We start from the raw sequence: 27,872 nt of genomic DNA, 5'->3' as shown, positions 1-27,872 counted from the left end.
TCTTATTCCTTGAAATAACAACCAGAGGCCAAAGACTCCCATCACATCTCCGGCACAGACCGCCCTCTTAAACGACCAGCTCTGGATAGGATCACCCACTCGGCATCTCCATGTGGGTGGTTTATAATCTTCTCACGCTCAGCAAGTTCAAAACTGAACTCTGAATCTCTTTTTTTAATTGAGAAGGAGTCTCGCTTTTGTCACCCAGGCTGGAGTGCAATGACGTGATCTCAGCTCATTGCAACCTCCGTCTCCCAGGTTCAAGAGATTCTCCTGACTCAGCCTCCTGAGTAGCTGGAATTACAGGCATCTGCCACAACTCTCAGCTAATTTTTATATTTTTAGTAGAGCCAGGGTTTTGCCATGTTGGCCAGGCTGGTCTCGAACTCCTGACCTCAGGTGATCCACCCATCTCGGCCTCCCAAAGTGCTGGGATTACAAGCGTGAGCCACCGTGCCCAGCCTCTGAATCCCTTTTTGCACCCAAGCCTTCTCTGGCTGCAACCTACTCCATCTCCACTGGTGACAATTCCATCTAGTTACTCAAACTAAAGTCCCTGGAATCATTACAGACTTTCCCCTTTTCCTCATACTCACAAGCACTCTGGAAGGACATGGTAAGGGCTTTCTCTTCAAACTGTATCCAGAATGTGGCCACTTTTCCCTGCTGCTGCTGCTGCTATCTGCAGAGTGTGCCCCACTGTGTCTTGTCTGGATTACTAAAGTAGAATTCTCCAACGACCTCTGAGATGGCCTCCTGGATTTTACTCTTTTCCACCGCCCTCTCCAACATCCTCTGAGATGGTCTCCTGGACTCTACCCTTGTCCTCCACTCTCTCTAATGTCCTCTGAGATGGTCTCCTGGATTTTACCCTTGTCCTCCACCTTCTACAATGTCCTCTGAGATCATCTCCTGAACTCTACCCTTGTCCTCCACCCTCTCCAATATCCCCTGAGATGGTCTCCTGGACTCTAGCCTTGTCATATGCCTTCTACAATGACCTCTGAGATGGTCTCCTGGACTCTAGCCTTGTCATCTGCCTTCTACAATGACCTCTGAGATGGTCTCCTGGACTCTAGCCTTGTCATCTGCCTTCTACAATGACCTCTGAGATGGTCTCCTGGACTCTAGCCTTGTCCTCTACCATCTCCAAAGTTCTCTGAGATGGTCTCCTGGACTCCAGTCTTGTCCTCTACCCTCTGCAATGGCCTCTGAGATGGTCTCCTGGACTCTACCCTTGCCTTCCACTCTCTCCAAAGTACTCTGAGATGGTCTCCTGGACTCTAGCCTTGTCTTCTGCCATCTGCAATATCCTCCAAGATGGTCTCCTGGATTCTACCCTCTCCTTCACCTTCCACAGTTTATTCTCAATGTAGAGGCCAGAGTAAGCTGATTAAAATGAATTAGACCCTGCTTCTCTGCTTAAAACCCTACACTGATTTCCCATCATGAACCCGGAATTCCCCAACAGCCTGCAATGGCAGGCACAGTCAGGCCCTGCTATGTCCCGCTCAGTCCCAGCTTACAGCTCTGTGCTGCGTCCTTCCAGCCACGCTGGGCTGGGTGCTCCTCCAGCTGTCTGTGTGCTACAGCCACCAGTCCTTCTCTCTGCAGTGCTCTTGCCCGGATGCTAAGTGGCTAGCTCCTGCACCTCCTTAAAGTACATATTCAATTTCTCCTTTAGAGACCTCCCTGACCACTCCACTTAAAACTGCAACCTGCCCCGTCCTACTCAACAGGACTAAATAGTCTACTTTTTCTTTTCTCTACAATATCTAGGGCTTGTTGCATAGCATGTAATTTGCTTCTGCTACTGTCAAATGAAAATTATCTATCTCTTCCTGCCTATCCCAACCCCCATCCTCCACCTGTACTCCCCACAAACACAGAATCTCCATGCGAGCAGGAACTGGTGCTGCCTCACTGTGTTCTGAGTTAGAGCTGTGCCTGGCACACGCGGGAGCCCAATCCACGTGTTCTCTAGTGAATCAGGGAGATCTAAAACAGGAGTCTCAAAAGATTGTTATAAGTAGCAAATGAACAAACCTGGAAATCTTTCCAAAGTATAAATAACTACAATGGCATAAAATAATGTGTTGAACACTCTCTTAAAATTCATTCCAGGGAAGCCTACTAGAAAACTGCCTATACAGTGTGGCTTAAGAGGTATAGAAAAATCCACCCAGGCAGGCCTACCATCTTAGATTCCAGCAATGGCCTGAGATTCCTCTAAGAAGAGATCAATGAAGGTTGGCAAGCCTTCATTTTCCAAATTCAAAGTTACCTCTGAGAAGTCCAGAGGGGAGGAGAGGAAACGTCTTCCGGCCAGGTCCTGATGTCCTACTGTGCTTATGCACACTCAGACAGCTCTGCCCTCAGGTCAGGCGCCCATAGGGAGAAGCGGGAGAAGGTCTCCGGCACCAGGGCTCCCTGCAGAGCTGGGGGATGCTGGGGGCATGTCAGAGTCAGCAGAGTGCTGGATGCCTAGGAAACAAGAGAAGAACACAGGCAGTTAGAGCAGCAGGGAGGAGAAGAGCAGGGTACAAAGCCTTTCTTCAAGCCCAGAGGAAAGGCTACTGACATTAGAAATCTTATCCAGTCAGACAGTTGTGAAGCATAATAGAACACCGGAGAAAAAACTGAGGTTTACTATGTTAAAAAAAATCCACCAAGAAGTTAATGAATAAATCCATCAACACAGACAATTCTGAGATAACAAACTGTCCCCTCGATCTTCATTCTGTCCCCTCCTTTTCAATCACAGCCATTCAGCTTTGCCCATTGAGTCTCCTATAGAGAGAGGTGCAAATCCACAAAAAAGCTTGCTTTTCAGGGCAACCATGAAAAAAATAACTCAAAAGAATATAATAAAATAAAAATAGAATTAAAAGAGGATAAAATAAACTAATGAAAAAGAAGGCAAAATGGAAGAACAGAAGAACACAAATGACATTAAGATCCATGGAAAACAAATAGTACAATGGCAGACATAAATTCAATGTTATCAGTAATTACACTAAATGGTTTAAACACTCCATTCAAATGGCAGGAATTGTTTGAATGAGTAACACTATATGTTATTACAAGAAACATAATTTAGAATAGCACCAGAAAGAATACTTAGAAACAAATTTAATAAAAGATGTGTAAGATCTGTCTATTAATAACTACCAAAACATCATTAAAAGAAATTAAGCCCTAAAAAAGTAGATATCCCATGCTCATGGATGGAAGACAATATTGCTAAGATAGCAACACTTTCCAAACTAATATATTAACAGATTGATTAAAAACCACAGAATGGTGTACTTTAAAATGATGACTTTTATACTGTTCGAATTCTATTTTAATAAAACTACTATTTAAGAAGAAAGAAAGACGCCTGGCGTGGTGGCTCACACCTGTAATCCCAGCACTTTGGGAGGCCGAGGCAGGTGGATCACGAGGTAAGGAGTTTGAGACCAGTCTGGCCAACATGGTGAAACCCTATCTCTACCAAAAACACAAAAATTAGCTGGGCATGGTGGCAGGCACCTGTAATCCCAGCTACATGGGAGGCTGAGGCAGGAGAATCGCTTGAACCCAGGAGGCAGAGGTCGCAGTAAGTCAAGATTGCGCTATTGCACTCCAGCCTGGGCAACAAGAGTGAAACTCTATCAAAAAAAAAAAAAGAAAAGAAAGGGCAGGGGAGGGGAGGGGAGGGGGCAGGAGGGGGGGGAGGAGGGAGGAGAGGGGAGGGGGAGGAGAAAGTAAGGGGGAGGGAGAGGGGAGGAGAGGGGAGGGGAGGGAGAGGGGAGGAGAGGGGAGGGGAGGGAGAGGGGAGGAGAGGGGAGGGAGAGGGGAGGAGAGGGGAGGGAGAGGGGAGGGGAGGGGAGGGGGAGGGGGAGGGGAAGATAGGGGAGGGGGAAGGGGAGGAGAAGAGAGGAGCGGAGAGGAGAGGAGAGGAGAGGAGAGAGGGGAGAGGAGAGGAGAGGAGAGGAAAGAAACATGCCAAGTGGAAAAAAATGTAAAAGACGAAGGCAAGATTACTTCAGGTTTTCCCAAATGTTCTCTTTCTCAGTATAGCTTTTGTTCATCAAGACTGCAACACTATATGTAAACTCTGCTTAACTTTAGGCATTTCTGTTCGGGAAGCAAAGAACAAATTCAACTGCATCTTTCTCTCTCCCCCTCTGCCTCTGCAGGGCCATCCTAGTTTTCTCAAAGCAGAGAATCAGAGGAGCGGTGTTTCCATCTGACCAGAAGACACAGCCTGGTGGACAGGCCCACGTATCTTTTTGGTAGATATTCCCTTGTTACTGCTCCTTTACTAAAATAGCAAGCATTGCCCACATGCAGTCTGAGGATGCTAATTTTTTGCAGCACTCAGGATAAGGCTGCTCAAGCTAAAGTCTTTAATGCTAATATCTCCGCCAGCTGAGAGCCCTGACCCAGCCTCCGAACATCACCGGCGGTGCACAGAGCAAGCCTCTCACCTCCAGAAAGCTGTTCCTCCTCAGTCCTGAGCAGCATCTAGATACCCATTCCAGAAAACGGTATCCACTTTGTTGCAAATCTATTCTCTGCCTTTACTTGGCAATAAATTCTGAGCCTTCAAATAAAAGACAATATAATGTCTTTTACTACAGCTTCTGCCATTTTTCCCAGGTAAGAGAGCTTATAAACAGAATTATAACCTCCAGCAGGAAGACAAGCTCTCTGCTCAGCTGGTGCACTGGCAAATGAAGCCTTTCCCAGCTGCATTATAAAAAGATTTATAAAGAGAGCCTGGCCACAGAGCTCTCTGCCCAGAGGGGTGTGCTGGGAGCCCAGTGTGGCTCCTGGGCTGTTGGCAGGTTGCAAAGCCTCCTGCCCCCAACTGGACAGTGGCCCACGGTCACATAGCTAACTGGCATCCGCATTTTCTCAGCACCAGCAAACAGGCGCTAATGAAGTGCCATGCATTTCACTTGCTTGTTTGTCATCCATATTTTTAACTTACAGCCTCCAGCCAAGCTGCATGTGTGCCCAGGTATCAAGAATTATTCTTCATACTACTCTGGCTACAAAGCCACACGGGTATTGAGTGGTCAGTTCCTCAATACTCAAGAAGCCCCCACATTTTTAGTACCTGGTTTTACAGAACACCAGGAATGCATGTATTGGGTTTTAGCAGAAACATCTGTAGTAAATGTTCATGCACTCCTCAGCCTTTTCTTGCACCTCGACCATGTGCTGAGACAGCAGGTAGGCGTGATATCAAGGTGAATAAGATGTGGTTTCTGCTCTCAAGGAGCTCAGACTATGCAGGAATCTGTAAGAACGCACCTGGCCCTCGGCGACACACACACACACACACACACACACACACACACACACACTACCGTGTGTCATTGAAAAAACTCTGATATACTGAAGGACAGGATGAGGCTTCTCATTTCCTAACAGTGTGCTTCTCTGGTGATTTCAATACAATTAATTAATTTACACCTTTCTGGGAACACAGATGCTACTTCAAATTATGAACAAAAGACTCAATGGTTCAGAATAACCTGAGAAAGTCAACCTGATGCAAAAAAACATATATTAAAGAAATTATTTTATTCATTTATTTCTTTCACCAAGTGTGTGTATATCAATATAGAAAAGGATCCCGTTGGTGATTTTTAAAGATTATATAAGATGACTCCTTATTAAATAAAGGCACCAAAATAGCAGCAGCTGAAATCACTACAATAAAAAGGCTTATGAGAAAAAAAAGTCAGTGACAACCACTCAAAACCTTTAGAATTTTGCAGTCTGAGTATTTCTCTATATGCACACACACATGCATCTAAAGACGCATGTATGTGTATACATGTGTATATATGCATCTATGTATGTGTGTGTGGGGGGGTGTGTACACACATGCCATCAGCTAGTGATAAGAGCTACAATAAAACACAACCAGGTAAAGAAAGGATATGCTATTTTCTTAGTCTTTAAGGCCTCTCTGAAGACGTGGTATCTCAAGTGAGTCCTGGATGAAATGAGGAAGCAGGGCATGCGAATGTACAGAGGAAGAACATGCTCCACAAACATGCTCACTGCTCCTCACAAGCACTGAGAGTGAAGCGCTCCCCGCCTTCACTATTCCCGTAGGCCGAGCCGCCAGAGATCCTAAGGGAACTGTTCCCTTAGGTGGCTTGGCCTAAAGGAACAGTGAAAGCAGTGAGAAGCAGACACCCGACAGATTCTGAAGGTACCTCCCAAAGATTTGATGGGAGAAAGGAAGGGTGGCAGGGAAGGAGGGAGGGAAAGAAAGAAGTCAAAGACGCTTCCAGACTTTTGTCCTGAACGGTCATGTGAGCAGCCCTGTCCATGACAGGGGTGTCCCTCAGAAGCCCTAGGGTAGGTGTGCAGATTGCTGTGCCCACGACAAGCACGGGCTCTTGGGGGTGGTCTGGTGACACAAAGTGAGAGGCCATCCTATCTACATGCTGTTAACATTAACACTGGGGGATAAATGAGCTCACCTGGGCAGGGATATAGAAGGGAAAGACAGCAAAAGAGGCCTGAGGATGGAGCCATGGGGCCCTCGGATGTCCAAACAAAGAGACACAGTTCAGGAATGAAGAGTGACCAGTGAGGGAGGAGGAACAGGGAGCTGCAAAGGGAGCTGCAGGGAGAGCTGCACGGAGAGGGTGGCGACCTCAGAACAGGATGCTGGATGTCCAGATTTTAGAGGAACAGGGTGTTACTGAAGGAATGGGCAGTTCATGTAAGACAACGAGGATGACCAAAAGGAGGCCAAAGAAGAAAAGTGAGGGATCCAGTTTTGAAATGGCCTGCTATGCAGATGTTGAAATGGCTAAAGTAGTAACAGGAAGGAAGATGAAGATGGTGAATTCGTTGCTAAACTCATCTATGAATACGGAGGAGGACAAAAGGAGGGGGCATCTGTAGAAGGTTCAAAGAAGAAGGAAGAGGGACAGTAAAGCCTGATGGCACATGTCTCAAGGGAGCAGGGGAAGTTTTAGGGAGGAAGAAGGCACAATGGCCTGGAAGCGGCAATGAGAAGCACAGACAGCGCCCACTCCACCCTGACCATGTGGTTTTTTTCTTTTTCTTGAGTGATGACCATGTGACAGTCACTGAACTTGGCTGTGATATGCACAATATTGGCAAAAGTACAGCTACTGCAAAAGAGCTGCATCTTACAGAAGAGGAAACAGGTTAAAATATCTGCCCAGGTCAGATAGCTGTGAGTGGCAACCCACGTCCAGATGCAGAGCTCTGCTGTTACCCAGGACTCCACAAAGTCTTCTATGCAGATATCTTTAAATACTTCTAAGTAGTGTCTCAGAACAATAGAAGAAAGATGGGTTATTCACTAAGCAGTTTTCAGACAAATAGCTATAGGTGGGGAAAAAATAGGCTGGGAAAAAAAGATTAGGCTGGTTTCCTAACAATGCTAGAAGTAAAACTACAATTTTACCTGAGGAAAAAAATAACTAAAATATGTATAACCCAGCAGGGAGAAAGGCCTTTAAAGCAAACCTCAAAAATAAGGAAGTGGTAAAGTTCTAACTACATAAAAATTATATTTCTATTTGGAAAAAAATAACATAAGACAAGTAAAAAGTAAATAACAAAACTGGGAATAATTACTCTCATTACATGTAATGAAGAATTAATACTTTTAATTTATACAGAAAAATATCAATAGAAAACACTGCAATAGAAAAGCAGGTAAAGAATGTGAACAGGTTCACAGAAAGAGAAATACCAGTAGCTGATAAACATTTGAAAAGCTGTTTTCAGCTCCCACTGAAACTTACTCCTAATTAAAGACATGAAGTAAAAAGATACCATATTTCACTTGTCAGATCAGCAATGATGAAAAACCTCGATACTGTTGAATAAAAACCCAACACTGTGGAATGTGGAGAAAGAGGAACTCTCCTCATTTTTTAGCAGTACAACAATAGATGTCATTTTGGAAAACGACTTAGGAACAGATGAAAATATAAAACACACATAACTCTGACCCACATGTGCTGTCCTAAGTATTTACTCTAGAGATACATTGGCAAAAAAAAAAAAAAAAAAAAAATCATGTGTATGTTAAAACAAAATGAAACAAAAACCAAAAAACCCTGGAAGCAATCTTCACAACAGCAAAAACGGAAAATCTACTTACATACACAACTTATTTTACATCAACAGAAGAAAAGCTGAATAAATAATGCAGCTATATGAGTGAAGAATAAGTTGAACCTTAGTTAATATTTCATGTTTTGGCACGAAAAGATGTCTAAGATATATCAGCAAATAAAAAGTCACAGTACAAAAATATTTATACACCATGATCCCATTTGTGAACACACATTTAAGTTCTATACTCACAATACAATTTTTCTAGAAGAATTAAAATTTGAAAAAAAAACCTGTGGATAATTGCTTTAGAATAAAGGGAATTTTATTCTCCATTTTTTTTCCTTTCAAAGTTGTTTTTTACTCTCTGCATTCATAACTTTAAATTTTTAGAGGCTTTCGATACAGTACCCATGAGACACTATACACTGAGAGAAAACAACTATTTTTATTTTGCCTCACCAAGGATTGTATCTCATAAGTATAACATGTTGCAAGCTCTAAATTAAAATCCCACAAAAAGACAGCGTTTCTTTGCATTGCAGCCTCACTGAAGCAAATCCTTAGAGTAGGGTCTGCTCTGAAATCCACACAGAAATCCAAGTCAGTGGAGGCTCTTCCTTCTCCATATCCTTTCTCCCTCTTCTCCATAATGAAGGAACATTTAGACTCTGTGCCCACCAGTTATCACAGCAAAATACTGCTCAAGACAGACCCTCCCACTTACCTACAATTCCTCACACACATGTACACAAAGGGGTTCCAAAGGAATCCCTCCAGTCTTTCAATTTCCAAGTCTAGGATTGTTTTCTTAGCCGTTGCTGAACGGGCAAGTTAATATTTCAAAAAGCAGTATCGCTCTGTGCAGTTAAGCTTATGCAGCCACTATAAGTGGAGGTTTTCACATGTGTGGTTTGTTTGACTTTACTATGAATAGAGGTCTTGTCCCGCTTCGATAAAGCACCTCTCTGTTTGCATGCATCGTATACTAATAGTCTGTACACTGGGAAACACAGGGATCCCTTTAGAGTTGCCCTGCAGTGAGTTATTTTGCACTTGTCTTCTCTGGGGTAAAATAAAATACACTCTTCAGCAGTGGAGACATTTGTCAAATTATAGCTATGGAACAAACTCGTTGGTTCACTGGTTATCAATTAACTGAGTACTGTTTAAAATTCTCTTATTGTGATAAAAGGCATTTGGCTAATTCTGCCACCATTCCTCATTCGAAGATATCACTCATAAAAATGAAGCTGAGTCTTAGGCTTAAACTGCTCACAAAGAACCAATTGATTTACCCGACCGGATACCAAATTAGGCACAAAATGAGAAGCTTGTTATAGTAGAGGCATTACCACAGGAAAAAATAGTTTATTTAGAATGGTGAGATAAAACACATACCAATTTTAAAGAACTTAGAAAGCAATTCCTTTGGCTATGTAACTTTGTAAAGGAATAAGGTAACCTAATATACTAAGGAAAAAAAAATCTCCGAATAGCAATACACAGTATTTTCTATTTTAAAAGTATGTATAATTGTGAGTGGTCTACATATACCAGTTAAAAGGTACAGATATTCAGGGTGGCTAAAATAGCAAGCGTCAACTACCTGTTGTGTTGTCCACAGGAAACAAACTTCGAACAGGAAGATTCATGTTAAAAGTAAAGGGATGGAAAAAGATATACCATGCTAACACTAATCAAAAGAAAACTGGACTGGCTATGTTAATTTCAGATAAAGCAGAATTCAAAGCAAGAAAAAAATCATCACAACAAAGAGGGCCATCACAAAATAATAAAGGATCAATTTTCCAAGACATAACAATGCTAAACACGTAATACCTTACAACAGAGCATCAAAATACATATGGCAAAACTGACAGAACTGCAGGGAGAAACAGACAAATCCACCACTAAAAGCTGTAGACTTTAACACCCCTTTACCAGAAATGGGCAAATTCAGCAGGCAGAAAATCAATAAGAACACAGGTGAACTGAAGAGCACTAACAATCGACTTGATCTACTTGTTAAAGAATATTCCATCCAGCAACAGTAGAATACACATTCCTTTAGTTCAAAGGGAAGAGTCCAGGCCACAAACCACACCTTCAATGTAAAAATAAAGAAAAAAACAAAAATCATACAAAGTATGCCCTCATTTTACAATGGAATTAAACTAGAAATTAGTAAGAGAAAGAGAGATGGAAAAATCTCTAAATATCTGGAGATTAAACAGCACACTTCTAGATAACACAAGAGCCACTGGCATTTTCACCATAAATTTAAAACCAAACCACCACCAAAACGGAAAATTGAGAAAAAATGGAAATACGGCATTATTTCATCTAGGCTATCTTTACCTGAAACCTAGGGAAAAAACTACATGGGTCAAATACTTCCATTTTTGTGGACCAGAGGGCACTCTTTTATTAAGCCAATTAAGCTCTCCACCGTGGATTCTGAATACTGTCAGCAGGCCTGTCCCTCCCCATTCCCAAAACCCAGCTTCCCACCTATGGAATTCCAAGGGTAATTTGTGGATCTGCATTTTGGATAGGACTTCAAGGTTTTCCTTTGAAGTTTCATGGGCATGATTTCTTTAATCCTCAGAAGATTCCCACAAAATAAGTAACCCTGGTACTATTCTCATTTTAGAGATGAATAAAACAGGAACATTTACAGAGAGGTCACAGGTCTTTTCACAAATCCAGTGGGGCCTGAAGTCTTGAGCAGGATCCTGTCTCTGTCCCCACAGTCTTGCCTTCTCTGCTCAAACACTGACCACAACCGCTGCACTAGGAGATGCTTCTGGACTCTGCCGGGCATGCTGTCCCAGTTCTGACATGAACAGTACTCTCAGCCAGACCTGCAGGTGTACGGTATTAGGTCAGCCTGGGAGGGCAGCCCTTTAGGAGCAATGTGCGTGCCTGCATAGCTTTGTCCAGTTTATTAATAATAGGAGGGTTTCTTCCTTGTTTCACTTCAACTCCACGGCAGCAAAATGTCCACTTATAATATAATGTGGATGTATTGGTTGAAATATATATAGTTAGCCAGGTGCAGTGGCTCAAGCCTGTAATCCGAGAACTTTGGGAGGCTGAGGTGGGAGGACTGCTTGAGCTCAAGAATTCGAGACCAGCCTGGGCAACCTGGCAAATCCCCACCTCTACAAAAAAATATAAAAACGTGCTGGGTGTGGTGGCACATACCTGTGCTCCCAGCTATTCAGGAGGCTGAGGTGGGAGGATTGCTTGAGTCCCAGAGATCAAAGCTGTAGTGAGCCGAGATTTTACCACTGCACTCCAGCCGAAGTGACAGAGCAAGATCCTGTCTCAAAAAAAAAAAATTATACATATATATACACATGTATGTGTGTGTGTGTGTGTCTACAGACACATACACATAGAGATATGTGTGTGTGTGTGTCTACAGACACATACACATAGAGATGTGTGTGTGTGTGTCTATAGACACATACACATAGAGATGTGTGTGTGTGTGTCTATAGACACATACACATAGATACGTGTGTGTGTGTGTGGTGGGCATGTGTCTGTATACATGTATTTTTGGTATATGAAGTAATAAAATTTGTGTGGACTGAGCGAGTGACTGAATTTACAACTAATTTTTTACAAAACTAAAATAATTTACTTCACTAAAAATGAAATATAACCATAATTGAAAAATAAAAAATAGAAAAAATGTCACAGTCCTTAAGAGTTCTGATTCCTCTCTCTCCTCAGCACATTTTTCAAGTTTGTACATCAAACTGTACTATTCTGCCTCACCATTGCTTTCACTTAATAATATAAACATTTCTCATGCCCACTATCTCCAAAAATCTTATCTAATTAGAGCATGATATTTACTTAACTATATTTAGATGTTTTCCATTTGGGGCTATTATTCTTTAAAAAACATGAAGAAATACATTTGCGCATCAAGCATTTATTTTTCTCCACATTTAGTATTTCTTGGAGCTGGATTCCCCAAAGTGCAACCGTGCAAAGTAATCACACCATTGCAAATAAAAATACTGTGTCCTTCCTTAAGCCATCCTTTCACCAGTTTAGGTCTAGAAATTCATTCTTTCTGCCGAGCCAACATGATTTATATTTGTTTCCTTCCTACACCAGGGCCCACTTCATCATATTAGGAAACGCACTTTAGCTACTTTCTCTTAGAAATTTTTTTTTTTTAAATAACAGTTCCATGCTAACAAGAAAAACTTTATCCTATCTCCAAAGCTATTTATTATCACATAATGGTAGTCATAGAATTTTTTTTTAAAAAAAAATAACAGTTCCATGCTTAACAAGAAAAACTTTATCCTATCTCCAAAGCTATTTATTATCACATAATGGTAGTTATAGAATTTAAAAAAAAAAAATAACAGTTCCTTGCTTAACAAGAAAAACTTTATTCTATCTCCAAAGCTATTTATTATCACATAATGGTAGTCATATTTTAAATAAATTGATTTCTACATAAACAGTAGGTGTGGATAACATATAAGTCAATACCAGGAAATATTCAAATATAATTCAGTCTTCCAAACTACAACTGTATAAGCTTCACAATAATTATTTTTATTAGCACCTCAGCTAAGGGCTTTTGCCATTTGAGGTCAGTTTATAGACATGCGTGGTTTCGAAAACCACCACATCGTGGTGTTTCAGTAAAAAGAAAACACAGACCTTCAGGCAGGATCCCAGTGTTCCTTATTTAAAATAAATATATATATATATATAGAGAGAGAGAGAGAGAGAGTTCAGTGAAAAGTTCCCAAGTGAAGTTCAGCATACCACGTCCTGCGCTGGAAATTCAAAATGAGTAACACCCACGGCTTAGTTCCAGGAGCCCAGCTCACTGTACATTCACCCTATGGAAGCGTAACAAATAAATGTCAAACTCAGTCTCAATTCCACTGTCAAGGAGAGTTGGGTAGAGATAAAATATGGTGGCAAGGGCGGTATTTAACTCAGGGGCACGTGACTTCCACAGGTCTCATCTCTCTTTATGCCAAAAACTGAAAAGTACCCTCACATCAGGTTAAATACAATTTCTATGTAACTATGCATGGAGTTTCAATCAAGTCAATAACAGTTAAATTTTGTTGACATGTTATACGTGGTAACACCAATTCTGGTGTTTTTTTTTTTTTAATACTCTAGAGCTAATACTTGTTTCCAATTTTTTAAAATATTTCATTTGGCAAAGCTCATAGGCCCTCGGCACCAAGTCTGCTGTGTCTAGGGAGCAAATGGATGCTGACTTCATTCCATGTCACCCCCAAAATGCCAGAGCTGCTCAGGGAACTGAAGAGGCCTGAAGGGGGCACGCAGAATCCCCAGAAGTGGCAGGAAGAGGATGGGCCAGTTTCTGACCATCACTGAAGGCAGGGTGCCACAGCAGGAGACACTGGGGATGCAGGAAAAAGCAGGTGAGGAGGAAGTTCACAGGGAAGCCCTTGACCACAGAGGGTGTCAGGTGATAGGAGGCCTTGGAGCCAACCATGGAGAAAAGGTCAGCAAAAGCCACAGGTTTCAAAGATGTGGAAAAAAATCTGGGGCAACTCTGAAGACAAGGGCTCAAATGAGGAATGTGCAGTCGCCAGAAAGGAAGGGAGGAGCACGGAGGCCAGGGCATGCAGAAGGCCAGTGAAGGAGAGCAGTACCTGGGCTAGGAGCTGGTGGCTCGGGGGCGTGTCTGGTATTCTAGACGTGCGTACTTGGTCTGTGGTGCAGATGTAGGATGTGCAGAGAAGAGACAGGTATGGGAGAGGTTTCTCTCAACCAGTCTTCACTGGGAATCAAACATATGTGCAAGATCCATTGGGTGCCGTCTGCCCTGACAGCTGAAGGCCAGGAGAATGCCACAGGCAAACACACAGGCAGGTGGTGGACCCAGAGGAGAAATGAAGGGGGCCTGCGGCAATGAACTTGATGCAAAGATGATGGACATCAGGGTAGATTCTGACAGTAGAGTGTTTTAAGGAAAAATATTAAATTCATCGAACCCAAACCCTCCATTTTACACATTTTTTTAAAAGACCCAAACATGTTGGAATCTGAATTGAGACTGAACAGAGTTGAGCTGGTTGAAGAGCTGAGTCTGAATAATACAGGCTACAGAGACGGACATGCCCCAGTTGGACAAGTGGGACAAGAGTCTGAACCATCCACAACTAACCTCAAGGCATGTACGACGTGCCTAGTGACAGTGAAATGGCACAAACCAGGCCCCCAGATGCAGGCAAGGGACCCTGTCCATGCTGGGATCCCAGAATCCAGGGCAGGTAAGCACTCTAGAAGAGCTGGTCAAAAGGCTGGTAACCTGGAAAGAAGCACAGTTCTCCAAGGCCTCCAGATCAGAAATTCAGTCTGATGTAAGCCACACACATCATTGTAAATTTTCTGATAGCCACATTTTATTAAAAAGCATGGGAAGTTAGTTTTAGTAATATATTTTATTTAACCCAATATAGCCAAAATATAATCATCTCAACATATAATCCATATAACAATTATGAGTGGGTACTTTACATTCTGTTTTTCACACCCCAAACCCACTGACAGCACAGCTCAACTGGAACTGGCCAGAGTTTACGCGCTCCGGGGCCCCACAGGGCCAGTGGCTACCACAGAGGACAGCCTGGCTCCAGGTCCTCGCTTCCCCTCCGCCTGTCTGCATTCTGTTTTCCCTGCTGCACAAGGAAGAAGTCCTGCCTGCCTCCGGAAAGCCGCCCTTATCTGCCAGGCTAGCAGGACACAGCTCAAGGCCCTGATCAGTCGCCCAGGCAGGCACAGTCATGCTGGTCCTCCCGAGGAAAGGCTGGATCCACTGCACATGGCCAGGGACAGAAAAAATAACAAGGTCACTGTCAAGGAAGCAGAGCTGTAGGCCAAAGGGAGAGAGTCCCAGGAGTGATTAAAGTATTAACACATAAGAAATGCTTCCCTCGGCCAATCAGCAGGCAGAAATTGTGCATTCCTTTCAGAAGGAGCTGCAACACGTCCTTCTGAGTCTTACTCAGGTTTTCACAGTTGACAGCACAGTACCTGGCCTAGAACGAAGGCTACACAAATATTTATTCAGCATGTGAAAAACCCTGCACCTAAAATCCTGTGCTATTTCACAAACAGAAGTGAAGAGCAGGCAACCTGACGGGACCAATAGGGCTTCCTACGTGTTCTGTTTGTTTTTACTAAAGTGAAACTGGACTCAATAAAATTCCTCAAGTTTAAGAGACGAATCCCTGCCATGTGGACTCCGGAACGGTAAACTCTCCCTTGTTTCAGAAAGGGCACCCCCAACTCCGCCCCATCCCTTCCTCTCTGCAAGTCCTCACCTTCACTATATAGTCCTCAATGTGTCGTTGAATCCCTGGTACCAAGTAGTTTTTGCCAAATGATGGATAAAAGAACAAAAGTAAATAAATAACAACAACAATAGAAATAAAGAGTAAGATATTCATGAATATTATAGTGAATGGGTGTGGTTGTTTCTGGACTCAAAAGTCTTTGAAGGGAAAAGATGCAAATTCAGCTCAACAAATATTTATTGAGCGCCTCCTATGAGACGACTGTGTGCCGGGTGCTAGAGGGGTACAAAGATGACCAGGACAGGACTGGGATTCCCGGCCCACAATGCACCCACACGGAACCTACTGATGGAACGCACAGGTGTGCGTAGCACCACACCTGCAGCCTTGAAGCTGCATGCACATGGCTCTGGGCCTAATCCATATGGGCTCCTGCTTTGCCAGGAAGAGCAGGTAGGAGAGGGAAAGGCAGTTATCAAGGCCTAGCACGGCCAACCCCTGCATGGGGCAGTTCTCTTGCATGTGTTATCCTATCCATTCCTCCAGGACCTTCTCCCAGGCAGACCCTCATTTTCTCACCTTCTCGTTCTCCAGGAGCCAGTCACGTAGCCCAGCTCTGGCACTGGGCCCTGAATAGAGTCAGCCACCAAACTTTTGGAAAAGCTTGTCGCTTCCTGACAAAAATGGACAGATGCAGCTGACACCAAATCCCCCACCTCTCTCACTGCCTGAAACACAGATGTGCCACAGCTGTGGCCAGCCCTTTTGCATCATGGAGCAAAGGAAAACATGCTGAGGATGGCAGAGCAGAAAGAAGAGAGAACCTGGGCTCTCAGTAACATCCCAAGCCACTGCACCAGCGCCTGGAAGCAAGCACCTACCTTCAGTGCCTTGCTATCAAGGAAACAGAAAGCTGTTTAAGTCCTTGTTAATAAGTGCTATGCTGCTGGCCAAACATATGCTAACATATCCAAACACAAACACACACCACACCTGATACTGGTACCTATATATGTGTTGTGTGTATCGATGCATGTGTATGTGTGTGCTTATGTGTGTGTGTGCACACATGTGTGTGTGTTGAATCATGTCTCCCCCAAAGGATATATTGAACTCCTAACCCCTGATGCTTATGAATGTGACCTTATTAGGGTGTTTGCAGATGCAATCAAGCGAAGATGAGATCAACAGGGTTGGCCCTAATCCAACATGACTGATGTCCTTGTGAGAAGAGACGCACTCCCAGCGCAGAGACAGAGAGAGAAGACAGCCACGTGAAGATGCAGGCAGATATTAGAGAGAATCATCTACCTGTATTCTGGGCCTTGAACCTGCCCTTTACCTGCGGCTTGCCCACATCAGATCCTGAGGTTCCTGCCTGCTTCTGTCCTTGGATAAATGGGAAATCTTACTCTCATATCTGGCCATTTTTACCCCTACACATGATAATGAGGGAAGTAAAGAGAGCAACTGGGGAGGGAGGAGGAGGACAGAAGCTGAAACACAGCTGGTTTCTTAGGGTCTCACGATGGATTGAAGAGATTTTTTTTTTTCTTTTTCCTAATACACCTGGCCCTATCCACCACTCTGCCGGCCACCAACGACCAGACTGGCTCAGTTTTCAGGGCCTTGGCTACTGCTTCATTGAGACAAAAAGAAGAAAGACCTGCGACCTGTGAGTGAGATCTGTGGCACAGAGCCAGCCCCATCCCGTCCACACTAGGGATTACAATCCTCCTACTTCTGCCAAGTGATTAGAAGGAAATGCGCGTGTTTTAGTCAAGGGAGTTCAGATCTACGGTGCCAACTCAGAAAGTCTCCTGGAAGCATTTTGGATGCCACTGCCCTAGACTACATCGCTCCAGTGCATACGCTACCAAGATTCGCCGCGTGGCAATCGGGGTCGCCAGAAAACTCACAGAAGGACCCGGGTGCTTCCTGACATTCTCCATCCGTCAAAGAGTCAGCCCCAAGGTCTCTACAAGCCTGCACCCTTCCCAAAGCAAAGGCTCCCTCAGAGCACACAGCCTGCGTTATGCCTGTGAGTGCACAACTGGCACCCTAGACCAAGGGCACGTAAGTTATTCAGAAAACGGATTCCTCAGAGACAGAGAACACAGTGAACACGAAGGACGGCTCCTCACACACTTCACAGCACACTTAGCAGCTGCAGCTCTTCAACTCCGATACAGGAAGAACCACAGGAATCTCCGGCCCTGGGGCCTTACCTGGCAAGCTGTTCCAAGGCACTGGCGAAAGCTTCCCAGTGTTTCATGAGTCCCACGCTCGGAGGAGAGACAGAGGCCCCTCCTCTGCTGCTCCTGAGGGTTCATCCAACAACGCTGTCTCCTCAGTATCCTCCAGAACAAACCCTGCCTGGCCTGGGTCTTTGCCCTGCTCTCTGACAGCTCAGAGCACCCCCTTCTCTACTCTTCCCAGCTCTCCAAAGCCCACCTATGCTGACTCCCGTTTCCACAATCGCTTCCTCACCAGACGCCCAGGACATGCGCTCGGATGGGCACATTCTGGCACTTGGTCCTAACCATTCTGCATTATGCGTCTCCCTTTGCTGGATGAGGTACATCACGGGCAAAGGCCACGTCACATGCCTCCTGTGCATCACAGAGTGCCTCGGGCCCCAGGGCCCCCCAGCAACATAACCATGGAAGCCTCGCCAGCTATTACACTGGATCTCACTTACATGGTGTCTACACAACCACGGTACCAGGATTCTCTCTCTGCATTCTGGGCCACTGGGCTACATTCTACCACCCTCACTCTTAAACCCAAGCAAAGATTCCCACCCGACTTCTCACAGTCTTGCGGTGTGTTGTTCTGTGACCTGACCTAAAGAGAGCATGTGATTTGCTCGGATCATGGTGGAGTACAGAATTTAAACTCGAATTCCATGTTTTCATTCATAATCTGTTCCAGGCTTCCCTCTTAAACCAGGTTTCTCTATCTTGTAGTCAATCACTTAACAAAAATCCATTCAGAAAGAGCACTATAGGCACTGAAAGAATGTAAAAGTGAGTAAGTTCCTACCTGTGCAGAGATTATAATTTAGGAGAGGAAATAAGATGGTTACATAAATCACTAAAATTAGATTAGAGAGTTTTAAATGCAACTACAGGTTCTGGAAAAAAAAAAAAAAAAGTTGCTATGGAAGCACCTGGTGGGGAAAACATTTGTGCCTGGGAAGAGAAAAGAGAGAATGCAGGCACCTGGGCATGCAGGACCTGGTTTGGACCCTGGGGCTTTAACTCCACTCCCCTCCTGCTCCCTGTGGCTCCATCTTCTCATCTGCGCAATGCCAGTGTCAGAGGAGAGCATCTCCACAGCCACCCATGTGGGTAATTTTACAGCTGGAAGGAAAGGCAGCATTTGTGATGAGCCTTCAAGAATCATTAGGAAGCTGGCACATGTATGGTGGGAGAGCGTCCCAGGCACATGTCAGCAGCTGCCGAGATCAGCCCTGGAAAGACAGGCTGGAGCCAAGGCAGGAAGAGGCTTGAACACTCAACTGCGGGCTCACAGGTAACTTGGGCAATGAGGGTTGCTGGAGGTGTCTGAATAGAGAAGTGTTAACAGACACCGACAGGCTTAGCACGCAACCTGCCCAAGAAAGTTAAAAAAGGCGTGCGGTGATTCCAGCTACAGTGCATTTCCATTTCAGTGAATGTTTGAACTTGAGGAGAAAGTCCCCTCATGCAGACATCTGAGTATTTCTGTGAAGGGGAACACTCCCTACACCCAGGAGCCAAATGGGGACATGGGGAAGTGCTGCTGCCTCCCTGTCAGGCCTCCTTTTGTTCAGAGGATAGGGATAGGCCTCACCGAAGAGGCTGTAGCAGGGGTCAAACAGGTGGTGCAGACATCGGAGAGTTCACTCTCGAATGCTGGAAACTTGCAGAAGTGGGTGCAGACCAGTCAATCATGGAGGGTGCACAGAGGGGACTCCTGCAACCCACCAGATCACCAGCCAGGTGGCACACCCTGGAGTCTGAGACACACTATGAAAAAGCGGGTCGGCCAGGCGCGGTGGCTCATGCCTGTAATCCTAGCACTTTGGGAGGCTGAGGCAGGCGGATCATGAGGTCAGGAGATCCACACCATCCTGGCTAACACAGTGAAACCCCGTCTCCACTAAAAATACAACAAAAATTAGCCAGGCATGGTGGTGACAGGCGCCTGTAGTCCCAGCTACTCAGGAGGCTGAGGCAGGAGAATGGCGTGAACCCGGGAGGCGGAGCTTGCAGGGAGCCAAGATGGCACCACCGCACTCCAGCCTGGGAGACAGAGCGAGACTCCTTCTCAAAAAAAAAAAAAAAAAAGAAAGAAAGAAAGAAAGAAAAAGAAAAAGAAAAAAAAGCGGGCAGGTCCCCTCTGCATGGCTCGCAGGAGGCAGTCGAGCTTGCTGCATTCGGCACCCCCCTACCCTCCAGAGGACCTTCACACACCACACATCAACAATAAACATGCCCTGCTCCGAACAATTACCTGAAAGCCGTTCTTGGGAAACCTAAATAGTATTCCCAGGAACACAATGTTGTAAGAGATGTGCACAGTCTAGGACAGATACAAAAGCCCGTTTAATCAGTAAAAGACTCTGACAACATCCACTTTTAGGACTTGGAACCCTTCCCTTTTGCTCCCACAGGCTCCCACAGGCAGAAGCCCCCAGAGCCTGCACTGCCATATCCAGCACCTGCGCTGGGCTAATGTCTAGTTCAGAGGTTCCCAGTCGCTGGCCCCAGGCGACTATGGGTCACTCGGAAGACATGGGAGCAAAGTGACTGACGGTAAAAACAATGGTCGCTATGGGTGGTTTCCCGGATCTCTCCCCGAACTCACTCTCCCACCAGGTAGAACGGGAGGAGGAAGAAAGGGAATGGAGGGAACACAGTTTCAAAGAGGCTCCAAAACAAAACAGTGAAAATGAAAATGCAGTGATGGGAGCTTCCAGGAGATGCCAGTAATGGAAGCGGCTGTGTCACACATGGAAATCTAGGTCCAAACAGCTCAGAGACCGCCAGACACCCTAAAAGGCTAGTGGTAAGTAAGGCAGCTGGGAAGCTTGGCCCTGTGTGCTGGTCCTAAGTTCCCTGTCCACCCCAGGCCGTTTCTTGCTGTTCCCAGGCCCAGAATGTGACCTTGACCCTCTAATTTGCCTAGCTAACTCTGACCCGTCCCTCCCATCCCAGACCAGCAGCATCGCCCCAGCAAGCAGCCTCCCTGCCACCCGGGGCTGACCCAGGCATCCTCCTATGAGTCCCACTGCACTCTGCCCTGACCTCCCCTGCTGCCCTGACACCACCGTTCAAACCATCTGTTAATGTTTGAGCTTCCCGCTCCCTAGACGACAGCCTCCTCAAGGTCATGGGATCTGTCCTTATCTGCAGGCCTCTGGGTTCAAAGCCAGGATTCAAAATTGACGAAGTGTGTGCGACCTTGGATAACATCCCCGCTCTCTGCTTCGCTCTGCTCCTCTGTCAGCTAGGGACAGCCACATATGCCTGTGCTATGGGGCTGTGTGAGAACTGCATCCACAATCCAAGCAAAACCCTGAAAGTCAGGCAAATGCATAATGAATATTAACCACCACCTCCTCCACCTCGAGTGCCAAACACACCTGAGATGATAAAATACTGGTTGACACACTTCATGTCATCAAGGAGCTTGCTTTTGTCTGGAACACTGCATCCAGCTTATAAGCCTGCTCCTTAGAGAAAGGCCATCGTCCAGTTCTACAGAACATCCAGGAAGTAAGCACCTTTAAATTCAGGTCTTGGGTTATGTGTGGAGTGGAGCAAGGTGAAGGCAATGAGGCACCTTCCTCAAAGCTTCATTTCTCACCAATTCACTCCGGAAAAAAGCCACTCTTCTGAAAGTTAAAATATTTTCTCTTGGGAAACAAACAAACAGACCCTTACGAATGGTTCTACCTGGTGAGTCGTCCTGTAATATTTATTCTCCTGGAAAAAAAAATATGATCCAACAGTACATTTTTATTTCTGGATCTTGGAAAATATTTAGACCAACACCTCAGTTTTATCCTCAAAACACTGGAGCCATCCAGGGAGGTTAAGACGCTGGCCCAGGGCCAGACAGCTGGGTCAGGAAATTGTAATAAGCTCTATTCTTCAGCCCCACTACCCAGCAGGTATGTGAGCAGTGGCTTCAATTTAATTTCTTCATCTAATTAAGAAAGGGTATTCATATGTTTCAGTAATGCAGAAGCAACGGAGAAAGGAGGCTGGTCTTGGAAAAGATTACTTCTTAAAGAAAAGAAAGGCACCTTCAACTTCATTCTTGGATCTCAAAGTTAGAACATTCCCCAGAGAAAATACGGAGAGTCCCTCTTCTTAGAAGCATTGCATTCCATTCCCCGCCTCTGGGCTGCCTCTGAGATCCCACATCCTGGGAAGCCAGGGGTTCCTTGCTTGGCAGTTCCCTGGGAGAGTCTGAGGGCTCAGTACCATCCTGAGTGCTTCCAGACCACCCAACACGCAGGGCAGCGAGCACAGCTTCATCCACTATTGCAAGTGAGGTGTGGGGAAAAAAGGGACAGCACACAGAACCAGAAAAGCTGATGCCAGGGCTGGACCAGCCACAGCTTTTCGTGTGGCCTGGGCTACCTGACCCCTCCTCTCCAAGCTACAAGGTTCCCATGGTTACAATGAGGGTTTGTAGGGCAGATGGGTGCTGGCTCACCTGGTTCTGTGACTGTCAGTCTCCAAGGGCAGGCTTCCTTTCCATCGCTACCCCCAGAGGGAAAGGCTTCTAGGAGGGAGAAATGTGAACAAAAGTAGGCAGTGGGGCCACATGGTGGACCACAGGGGAAAAAAATGTTCTCAGAGGCAGGCAACGTGGCTTGTAGCTCCCGGCCCTGCTGCTGCCTGCCAGAGTGGCACGTCTACCCCTGAACCTCAGCAGCTTCAGCCAAACAGTGTGAGGTCCCTTCAAAGTCCCAAACCACACTGAATCCCCAGGAGACGTGACTTACTCTAGTAACAGTCTGGATACAGGGATTACCAACTAGCAAGCTAAGGGCACTGGAATCTATTTATAAAATATATACATTTTACAATGCTCTTTGAGTTTCCCAAATCCTCATGGCACAGATGACCAGGGGGTGCCTGCATCATGCAATTGAGTTTGCCCTTCATTAGTTCCTCTTCCAGAGTTCCTGACATTAGAATCAGGGCCTCTTTAAAAACACAAACTGCAAAAATCAAATTGCACTGGGTCTGGAAAATTTCCATCCCATTAAAATTGGGTTATTTGCACCCATTTTCTCATGAGGTCCTCAATCCATCCACAACCTTCGATGCCTGATGCAGGTGGAAGTCCACAGCCAGTGGGGGTCTGACTCTGAAGCCACAGTAGGCACACGGCACCATGCCTTCCCTTCCACTCAACACTGTGGCAATCACTCTGGAGCAGGGCTCAGATCACTCTCCTCCTCCAAAACCATCAATGGCTCCCACTGACACAGAGTCAAACCCAAAGTCTTGGCCTAGAATTCAAAGATTTCACGATATATCCTCATTTGACACATTTCCTTTGCACACTTTAAAAATAAAAACAAAAAATGTAAAAGGCATTAGAAAAGTGCAAAAAACGAGGTTCCCTAATCTGAGTACTGGAGAAGAGAATACAATCAAAAAGGCTGTTGTCTCCTTTGGAACCACTGGGTGAACCCCCGGGAAAGTTCACGGTGTCCCTCCCCCTTCCTTTGCTGGAGCAGCTCTCTCTGGACAGAGGCCCTTCCTGCCACCTTGGACCTGCCCCACCTACAAGCTTTGACTCAGACCCCCGCTCCCTTGCAAAGCCACCCTGACTCCTAGGGACTCCCACAGCTCCACAGGCGCCTACACCAACTTACTTTCTGCCTGGCATTCCATTTACAAATGCATCTTAGGTGCCAGGATCAACTCTCAACCCCCAACCCCAGCCCCATTCACTGGGGCATGTCCTCCTTCCATCTCCCAGGCCCCACTACGGGAAGTGCTTTCTTCCCAGTCTCCCAGTGCAGGAGCCAGACCCCCTCTCACCGCAGGGCAGCAGGGATCCACTGGGGATAGTTTCTTGGGGCCTTGTCTCACTCCTCTGTTACCCCAGCCTTGACCCTGCGGGAGGCAGCGCAGGATATTTGTTCAAAGGATTTTAAAAATTATTATTAGCTAGAAAAAAGACCACGAACTTTGGAGTGGACATCCTGAGACCTGCCTACGAAGACCATTAGGGTAAAGAAGTCACCCCTTCACCCCAGAACCAGGAAGCCTCCAGGATGGCATAAGCGACCAAACAGCTGGGAGCCAAGCACAGTGCAGGCGGCTTGGGGGCGGCGGCCGGAGGCTGGGGTGGGTAAGACCCGCAGGGAACTCCGGGGCTTGGGCGGCGGCTCATTCCCCGGGAAAGGGCTCGCGGTGGGTACTGCGGGCAGTAGTGGCCGCGGACCCCGCGCGCAGGGGATATGCGGGGCGTCCTCTTGGCCAGTTCCGACCTTCCCCGCCGGTGGCGGTGCCCCGGGCGCGTAGTCCTTTCCCAGACCTGCTCTTGGGACCGAGGCTCCAGCCCCAGGGTCTGCGGGCGGGGCCCCGAACCGTGAAAGCCCCGCCGCCAGATCGCCCGCGGGACCCTGGCCCGGGGCGCCCTGATCCCGCGCCGCAGCGCAGACCCGCAGACCGCGACCCACTGCGCTGAGGCGCGGGCGCCACCAGCGAGAGGTAGGGCTGGGCAGGGGCAGGAGCAGAGCAGGGACGAGGGCAGGGACATGGCCAGGGCTGGGCGGGCGTCCTCTGCACCGAGCCCGCGAGTCCCCGCCAGGGACGCTGCCCCCCGCCCGCTGCCACCCGGCGCCCGGGCAGGACCCAGCGGGGCAGGCGCGGCCGCAAGCCCCGAGCACCAAGGCCGGCACCGCAGCGCCGCGTCCCGCCCTTCCCGCTCCGCGGCCGGCCCGGGCGATGCCGACACAAAGGGGACGCGCGTCACCCTACCTGGGCCTGCTCTTCCGCGGTGCGCGGCTCCGACGGCTCCGCCCGGTACCGGCTGCGGGGTGCCGGGTGCCCGCCGTTTGCCGCCCGCGCCTCCCCGCGCCCGCGCAGCCCGCACGGCCCGCTCTGCAACGCCGGCCCTGCTGCCTCCCGCCTGCCGAGAGCCCGCGCGGGGAGAGGCGGCGGCGCGGGCGGGGCGCGAGCGCGCACAGAGTCCGGGCACGCGGGAGGCTCGGCCCCGCCCCCGCCCCGAGCCGCACAGCGCCCCCTGCCGCCCGCGTGCGCCCGCCCGAGGTCGGGAGCCGCCCCGCAGGCCCCCAGGACAGGCTCCGGGACCACGAGGGACTGCGGAGACCGCCTGCGCACGCTAACATGAAAATGCTACTCCTGCTTTAGTGGCCTCCAGAAGACACTCCCCTGATTCCCACACCGAGGGAACACATACCAGCAAGCTAGGAAAGAAGGGGTGACCCAGCCCAGCGCTCTAAACCAGGGCGCGAACAGGCGTTAAGCTGCGCAGCTGCGCCCTGGGCTCCGGTCCTGCTCTGCTGCAGACCCCACCGGAGCCAGCACCTGCCTCCCAGACCCTTGCTGGGGGGGCTGTGAGATGAGCCCAGAGCCTTCCTGAGCCAACCCTCGCAAGGAAAGTCTGTCTGTTCATCCCACTACCTGCTTGTCTAGAAGGATGGAGAAGAGAGGGCCCCCCCCCGGGTGGTCCCAAAAGGTGGAATGGACATCTGGGATCCAAGCATAGCACTTTCTTTCTTTTTCTTAAGGTATCTAGCTTGTTGGAATCTAAGATCTGCGAAGGTATTAATAGAATTCCTGTATCTTCTGCCACTCCCCATAGGAGCTTCAAGTTACACAAATGTTAAATTGTATGTCAGATGTGCATATATGAACAAAACCTACGAGTATGCATGAAATTATACCTCTTCAATATAAAGATTCTTTTTTCTACAATATTAAACGGAAACCCCACTAGAACATCGTTTTTCCTTAATAGCAGACCCTCCACACTGTGTGGTCTAAATGCAAGCTTTACCACCTACTAGCCATTAAGCAAGTTACTTAACGTTTTCGTGCTTCCATTTTCTTATGTGGAAAATGAGGTGGCAATAGTATGTATGAGTTCTTGGGAGGGATTACACAAGTCAAATAGGCCGAGCACCATGGCTTACACCTGTAAGCCCAACACTTTGGGAGGCCAAGGCAGGAGGATTGCTTGAGCCCAGGAGGTCAAGGCTGAAGTGAGCTGTGTTTGCATCACTACACTCCAGCCTGCGCAACAGAGTAAGACTTTGTCTCTCAATAAATAGATAGTCAAATTAAATATAACTGGCAAACTAAAACAACTCCATAGTCCTGAGCTACAGTTTGTCTCATTTCTCCAAAGAATTAAATGAGATGATTATTAACTAACTCAAAGCTCTGCATAATTTGTCTTCTGCTACCCATACATTTTTATAGTAAAATAAAATAAAATAAAATAAATCTGCCTCCTCTGTATTGAGAAGTTATTCTGGTAAATATTTGACCTCTTCAAAGATATGAACGAGCACTTGCCTTCTAATGCCTCAGTTTCAGATTCTTTTTAGAAATGTCATTATTCAAGAAAAATGCACAATGGGAAGAATCTTAACAACAGCACTTTGTTACTCCAGCCTCTCACTAGAAGATGAAAATAGTTCTGCATAAAGGCCTGAGCTTTATGAAAAATATATTCACACCTCCCATGTCCGAGTTGGGATACCAGAGAAGTTCTTGGTTGAGTACTACTTATGAATGAAGGATTCAGGGAATGCATGGGTGGGTGACTGCAAATGCACAAGAAGTGGACGTTGTACTGTGTTCCCCACAATAAAGTGGTCTGTATAAAGATGCAGGCGTTCTCATGGCATACAGAGGTATAAGAGCCAAGCTGGGGGACTGCATAGGAGCATCTGGGGCTGCAGGAAGAGAGTTAAGGTGCAAAACCGCCCTAACCCAACTGAGACTTGTAATTGCTCATGTGGTAACACATGTGACTTCATTCCCCTGCTCTGTCTTTGTGAATGCAATCATTGTTGGGGAGATAGTGAGAGGGGCCACTGGCATTGAAAGTACAGTTTGCAGCAGGCCTCAAAAGGCACTCAGATGCAGTTTTCTCTGCAAAGACTTCCCGGCCTATCGTGGCGTTCCCCATCCCCAGATCTCTGATCTCTGAGCTGGTGTAATACTTAGTCTTTGCCTATGTTGGTCATGGCATCTGCCACACTTATTGTTTGTGGCATTCACTCTCTGATGCTTAGATCTTAAGATTCTAGACAACAGCATTTTTCTACATATTCCCTCTTAGGGCCTTGAACATAATAAGCACTCAATAAATACTGAGTGAAATCCTCTCATCTGAGCTATGCCTCTGAGCAGCTGCCCTAGTTCTCTCCAACAGTAAGTTTGTTGGGTCTCTCAAGTTCACTTCCAGCTGTCACTGTCAGTTTTCAATCCAGCCCTCTATTCAGGTCTGGCTGGCCCATCTCCCCCAAAGGGCTGTCCCATAGAGCCCATTGTAAAGGACACTCATTGTTGCCAAGTGTTTGTGCCAATGCAGTGTGACTCACCCTTCACTCATTGAACAAGCTCTTCCTGATTACCTAGATGGGTAAAATTTCTGCTCACAGGAAGCAGGCTGGCAACTCAGTGCTGCAGCAAAAGGCCCAGAGGCTGGGAAAGCAGACAGCCATTCTGACACCTCTTCTAGACCCAAAATCAAGGGAAGCTCAGACTCACACTTGAATTTTTAAAAAAAATTAGACAATGGGCTAGGCTTGGTGGCTCATGCCTGTAATCCCAGCACTTTGGGAGGCCATGGCAGGCAGATCAACTGAGGTCGGGAGTTCGAGACCAGCCTGACCAACATGGAGAAACCCGTCTCTATTAAAAATACAAAATTAGGCCGGGCGCGGTGGCTCAAGCCTGTAATCCCAGCACTTTGGGAGGCCGAGAAGGGTGGATCACGAGGTCAGGAGATTGAGACCATCCTGGCTAACACGGCGAAACCCCGTCTCTACTAAAAACACAAAAAACTAGCCGGGCGAGGTGGCGGCGCCTGTGGTCCCAGCTACTCGGGAGGCTGAGGCAGGAGAATGGCGGGAACCCGGGAGGCGGAGCTTGCAGTGAGCTGAGATCTGGCCACTGCACTCCAGCCTGGGCGACAGAGCGAGACTCCGTCTCAAAAAAAAAAAAAAAAAAAAAATACAAAATTAGTCAGGCGTGGTGGCATATGCCTGTAATCCCAGCTACTCGGGAGGCTAAGGCAAGGAGAATCACTTGAATCCGGGAGGCAGAGGTTACAGTAAGCCAAGATTGTGCCATTGCACTCCAACCTGGGCAACAAGAGCAAAACTCAGTCTCAAACAAAAAAAAAAAGGAAAAAAAATTAGACAGGGGA

The 27,872-nt window shown here is 46.8% G+C and overlaps 1 protein-coding gene and 1 long non-coding RNA gene across 9 annotated transcripts in view; one reads left to right on the top strand and one right to left on the bottom strand.

Annotated features, from left to right (window-relative positions):
- LOC105486544 (ring finger protein 144A) overlaps positions 1-27,872 on the bottom strand; it is a 128,503-nt gene that overhangs the window by 99,970 nt on the left and 661 nt on the right. The window contains exons 1-2 of one of the 8 annotated variants that reach the window (XM_071076180.1): positions 24,446-24,598; positions 2,285-2,484 (exon numbers count right to left, since the gene is read on the bottom strand). The gene's annotated coding sequence lies outside the window, so the exon portion shown is untranslated. Of the gene's footprint in view, positions 1-2,196; positions 2,217-2,284; positions 2,485-4,475; positions 4,688-8,842; positions 8,980-23,500; positions 23,950-24,445; positions 24,599-27,872 lie in introns of those variants that run through there. The other 7 variants (XM_071076176.1, XM_071076178.1, XM_011749446.3 and 4 more) reach the window with 7 other exon arrangements.
- Positions 25,082-27,872, top strand: part of LOC105486548 (uncharacterized) — a 32,043-nt gene continuing 29,252 nt past the window's right edge. The window contains exon 1 of the long non-coding RNA XR_003019124.2: positions 25,082-25,218. This is a non-coding gene — a long non-coding RNA (uncharacterized lncRNA). The remainder of the gene's footprint in view (positions 25,219-27,872) is intronic.

The sequence above is a fragment of the Macaca nemestrina genome, chromosome 13 (assembly GCF_043159975.1).
Source record: "Macaca nemestrina isolate mMacNem1 chromosome 13, mMacNem.hap1, whole genome shotgun sequence".
Classification (NCBI taxonomy): Eukaryota; Metazoa; Chordata; class Mammalia; order Primates; family Cercopithecidae; genus Macaca; species Macaca nemestrina.
Note: the sequence above shows the minus strand (reverse complement) of the source record. Positions and strands in the feature narration are given on the sequence as shown.